This window comes from Salvia miltiorrhiza, chromosome 2 (assembly GCF_028751815.1).
Source record: "Salvia miltiorrhiza cultivar Shanhuang (shh) chromosome 2, IMPLAD_Smil_shh, whole genome shotgun sequence".
Classification (NCBI taxonomy): Eukaryota; Viridiplantae; Streptophyta; class Magnoliopsida; order Lamiales; family Lamiaceae; genus Salvia; species Salvia miltiorrhiza.
Window position 1 is genome coordinate 29,054,012 of NC_080388.1, and position 6,000 is coordinate 29,060,011.

A 6,000-nucleotide genomic window follows, 5' to 3' on the forward strand; every position below is an offset into this window, starting at 1 on the left:
ATAAACCTTACCTGAGGAACATGATAATATTACAACCTACGTTCTGGATTCTTCTCCATGTGTGAAGTCTTGTAATCGCATACCATTTTCCTATTAAAATTATTCATTTTCTCGTTGAGAACGAAGAAGATAACCTATATACTAATTTGAATGAACTCTAAATCCCTAAATCAATTAAGGGCATAAGGACCCTAATTCTAAATGAACACTTTAAATTAAGATAAAACATCGACGTTTTATTTTAAAGAATACATCGTTGTTCGCTTCATCGGCCGATGCTGACACATCGACTATTCCAACTGCCAAGTCATCTTGAACTTGGGGGCAATTTAACGTCGGGTGTAAAATTAGATAAGTAACATAGTTCAAGTATACTGGGGAATAAATTTTGAAACAAATGCAAAATGCGAAACAAAAATAGTTAGGGTATATAGAGGCATTAACCCCATTATCTATTATGGTATTTTATGACATTTAAGATTGAATAATGGAAAACTTAGTTAATTTACAATTTTCGTTCTCATCAACCTAATTCGAGTATGAGACATTAATTTTTTATAATTACTATATATATATATCATTAAATATATTTATATTCAATTATTTTAATTTCTTTATTTCTATACATTTTAATTGGATATAAATTAAACAAGTTAGCTCAAATTATATATATTATCAAGGGTTTTGTAATATTTTAAAATTTCAATTCATCTTTTGATAGGGTAAAGTTGTGTAGATATAAATTAAACAAGTTAGCTCAAATTATATATATTATCAAGGATTTTGTAATATTTCAAAATTTCAATTCATCTTTTGATAGGGTAAAGTTGTGTAGAGAAACAAGAACTGATATTACATTACGAAATCCTCAAACAAGGCATACAACAAGTCGTCTAAATTCAGTTATTCCCTTAAGATAAATAAAATACTCAACTACCAGCTATAAATATTAAACTTTACCCAAATAAAGCCCATGCACACACGTTGGAATAGGGAAATAATAAATATACTCTCCGTCCCACTTCACTTGGCCTAGTTCTTTTCGACATAGTTATTAAGGAGAGTAAGATTGTAGTGTAAAGTAAAGTATGTGGGCCCATATTTTTTGTAGTGCAAATTTATTACTAAAAATGGAGATAGGCCAAGTTAGGTGGGACAACCTGAAAGAAAATTAGGCCAAGTGAAGTGGGACAGAAGGAGTAGTAACTAATTCAATAATTAACAACTCCACGCCTGTCACAAACATAGATAATCCACGGCCGTTGCACCCTATCAATTGCCCCCTACCCGAAATAGCATTGTCCTTAAGGCGAAAATACAAAAACTGAGCAAGAACATCGATAACATCTATCCAAGATGCCTCTTCTAAACTCAACCCACGCTATTAAATCAAGACATGGTCAACGTGCTGACCCACACGACTCACCGTCCATTGCTCCAACACGCGCTCAGGCAAGAAGGGAGGATCAACTAACAATAAGTCAGTCGAAAGAGTCAAATTAGTTGTTGCAACCCCAATAGCCTTCTTTAACAATGAAATATGAAAAACAGTATGCACTGAGAGTTCGGCGACAACTACAAACGATAGGCCATGTTGCCCACTCAGGCCTCTACATCAAAAGGGCCAAGGAAATGGGGTACCAACTTGTGATTTGCTGTAAAGAATAAAGATATTTGACGATATGGCCAAAATTTTAGATTGACTAGATCGCCGATATCAAACACCAATCCCGAGGATGCTTGTTGACCTCGCGAATCATACATCATTGGGCACATTTAAGATGAAAATGCAGATGAGCCAATATATCATCACGAGAACATAAGGAATCCGCCAAAGTCTAGACTCGAACTTCACCTAGTAAGAAACAACACAAAATTGGCAGGGAGCGACCATAAGTCGCCTTAAAAGGTGTAGTACTCCGCCAAAGCCAACAATTTACTCCAATGTTTAGGTCATTCAGAAGTGAAGCAACGAAGATAAGTCGTAAAACAATGAGTAACTACCTCCGTATGCTAGACACTTTCAGGATGATATGCTGAGCTCATTTTCAAAGTAGTGTTGCTCGTACGACATAGTTCCTAGCAAAAAGAGCCAAGTATAAGATCTTGATGAGATAAATCGAGCTCAGAATACCATGCAATCTCACCACTTTGCGAGTGAAAAAACTTCAGATATTGTCTTAGTCGTAAAAAGGGCTTTAGGGCCAAAAAGTGACCATACCTTAAAAGGTGATCCATTATGACCAATACACAATCCATCCCTCTCGAGTGCGGTAATCGTAAAATAAAATCAAGACTGATATCTTTCCAAATACGAGAAGAAATCGACAATGGTGTAAATAACCTCGTTGGCAACATAGTCTTATATTTGTTCTTCTGTTAGACCACACATGAGGCTACAAATGGAGTAACATGCCTCATCATATAGGGGCCAATAGACGTTAGCAGCCAAACACTGATAAGTTTTGTACACCCCTGCATGGCCGTCCGTTAATGTCGCATGGAATTCAATGATGAATTTAGAAATCCACGGAGATTGAGTAGGAATCACGAGAAAACCCTTATAGAACAATGTTTCATGCACTCAGGAATACTGTTTTGGGGTGGGTTGTCCCCCCTCTGATATTGCTACGGTTGCTCCTTGATGAGTGCTCATCAAACAAATTTATAATTATTAAAGCAAAATAGAGTTTTAAACTGAGTATGTATGATCGAAAGTAAATCGAAAAATGATGAAGAACTTAAAGCGCAGGAAAATAAGAACACATTGTGAAATCTTTCTCTCCAAGTAAAAGTTATATATTCTCTCCAAGTAAAAGTTCTATATTCTCTGATCTTTTAAAAATAAGTACGATGCGTTATTTATATGACAGTAATTTTACGAACATTCACGTACACTGCATGACCTCTAACTAACTACATTCTTCAGGAGCACTAAATAGAACCAATTAATTAGCTTTTTTGTCGGTTGTCGTTATCTTTGCTGCGATCTAAAGTTGGTGCGATCTGGCTCCAGACTTCCACATTGGATCTTCATCTTCCTACAAACGGTCAGACGGCGTGGACCTTCTCATTTACTAATGTCAACCAACACGGATTTTTCCTTTGCTAGAATTGGCTATCATGGACTTTTTCCATTGCTAGAAGTGAGCTAGCGCGGAGATTCTTTCCAACACTGTAGATTAAGCTAGCATAAGCATTTTCCCCTAGAGTATGGCCAGCATGGGCATTTTTTCCCTTGCTAGAAGATAGTCAGCGTGGGTCTTTTTTTTCTTGCTAGAAGATAGTCAGCATGGGCATTTTTCCCTTGCTAGAAGATAGCTAGCGTGGGCAATTTTTCCCTCGCTAGAGGATAGTCAGCGTGGGCGTTTTCCCTTACTAGAGAATGGCCAACGTGAGCGTTTTCACGCTTGCTAGAGTCAGCCAGCGTTGGCTTTTCACCCTTGCTAGAGCCAGTCAGCGTTGGTTTTTTCCTTTGCTAGAGATAAGCTAGCGTGGCCGTTTTCCCTCGCTAGAGGATAGTCAGCGTGGGCCTTTTTCCTTGCTAGAGAATGGCCAGTGTGGGTATTTTCACCCTTGCTAGAGTCAGCCAGTGTTGGTTTTTTCCTTTGCTAGAGATAAGCTAGCATGGGCATTTTCCCTCGCTAGAGGATAGTCAGCGTGGGCGTTTTCCCTTGCTAGAGAATGGCCATCGTGGGTATTTTCACCCTTGCTAGAGTCAGCCAGTGTTGGCTTTTTCCTTTGCTAGAGATAAGCTAGCATGGGCATTTTCCCTCGCTAGAGGATAGTCAGCGTGGGCGTTTTCCCTTGCTAAAGAATGGCCATCGTGGGCATTTTCACCCTTGCTACAGTTAGCCAGCATTTGCTTTTCACCTTTGCTAGAGTCAGCCAGTGTTGGCTTTTTCCTTTGCTAGAGATAAGCTAGTGGGGGCGTTTTCCCTCGCTAGAGGATAGTCTGCGTGGGCATTTTCCCTTGCTAAGACTTATGTATATACAAGAAAGAAATATAATCGATTATTCTCTATAAAAGAGTATTATCAATATTCATGTATATTTCACTCCTCATCAGCTACTCCTCCCCTGGTGATAAAAATGAGTTGTTACAACGAAATTTTGTCTTAGTGTTTTCTTTTATCATCAGCGGTGTAAAAAATAAAGATAAGATTTTTTCTTAATTTTAGAGTCGTGGTCACGAACTTGATTTCTCTTTGGATTCTTGAATGTTGTCAAAGATGATCAACTATCGTTTCTTTGAGTGCAAAAGAAAGCCCATGCTTGAGAAGAACAATACATAACCATCACCGCTGGGTGATTTAGAGAATAGCACACTGAGAATAAGTGGCTTAAGATAACCATCGTTGAGAAACGAATGCAGACTAAGAAATGTCGTGAAGTTACCATCGTTGAAAAACGAGTGAACACTAAGAAGTGTTGTGAAATAACCCTTGCCGGGAATTAAGCGAATGCACACTAAGAAGTGACATAGAGTACACCTAAAAGTGACCTAGAGCTCACGGTTAAAGCAGCTTAGAGCACACTAAGAAGTGACCGATAACTCGCGGTTAGAGTAGCTTATAGCTCGCGGTTTGAGCAGCTTAGGATATGTCAAAGATAACTTATAGTTCGCTGTCAAGGCAGCTTATAGCTAGCGATTTGAGCAGCTTAGACCCCTGTTGATTATTCTTTAAGAATTCTTTCAGTCATGCCCCATCAAAGGTGACCTTGGCAAATCTGATCGGTCAGGGATGACCTTAATAAGGCTGTCGTCCAGGCATACTCAAGTGTTTTGACTTTCTTGTCTAATAATTTCCTATTATCAAGTCTGACTCTTTTTCCCCCACATACCCTTCAACGTTGTTGCTGCATCAGCGTTGGAAAACTTCATTCCAGCCAACTCGACTGTGATTCCCCTTATTCATGGGTTCTTATTTTCTAGTAATTTTATCATACTTGGTATGATTATCGAAACTTGTGATTGATTGAATCATGCACCAATGATTTGTTCTGTTAGTATTATTCGTGAGAGCATCGAATTTCTCCCTATACTCCATATTCATTGATCCGCGTTGTCACCTGTCAGCGTTGACAATTCTTGGTATTGACTTTAGTTGTCCTGCCAGTGTTGGCTATTCTTAGCATTGGCTTGGTTGTCCTATCAGCATTGACAATCCTTGGCATTGGCTTTAGTTGTCCTATTAGCGTTGGCAATTCTTAGCATTGGCATGATTGTCCCCTCAGCGTTGACAACCCTTGGTTTAGACTTAGTCGTTTTTAGTCTAGAATATATTTGAAATGATTCAAACCCTATTTATGGCTTGCAGCTCACAATTTGATCAATTTGTTTAATGATTATAACTCACGATTAGGGTAGCTAGCATGGCTCACGTCCCAAGCAGTTTGTTTCCCTTTTCTTGCTCTCGATTAAGGTAGCTTATCCAGCTCACAACTTAAGCGACTTTGTTTCCACTAGTAGCTCGCGGTTAAGGTAGCTTGTCTAGCTCACGGCTTAAGCAACTTTATTCCTACTAGCTAGTAGCTCGCGGTTAAGGTAGTTTGTCTAGCTCACGACTTAAGCAGCCTTGATTCTACTTGTAGCTTGCGGTTAAGGTAGCTTGTCTAGTTCACGACTTAAGCAGCTTATTCCCTACTCGTAGCTCGCAATTAAGGTAGCTTGCATAGCTCACGACTTAAGCAGCTTATACTATGCCCGCACCAACTATTCTTAAAAATTCTATCAGCTCTGCCCTCGTGTTCATGAAAAAAGTTTTTCTCATAGGCATATGAGGGTATATATCTCACTCCCCCTGGTGACATGTGCATGACTTAAATAAACATGTCGTGCATGCGTAAGTGCTTGCTTGTGAAAAATATGCCAGAGCTGACAAACCATATTCTGGTACATCACTCCCTAAATCATGAGAAACTCGATGTGATTTTGCTCGTCCTCGAAGTGATTCCTAATAATGCCAACAAAAAGTAACCATCCTTATTAAGTTTTAG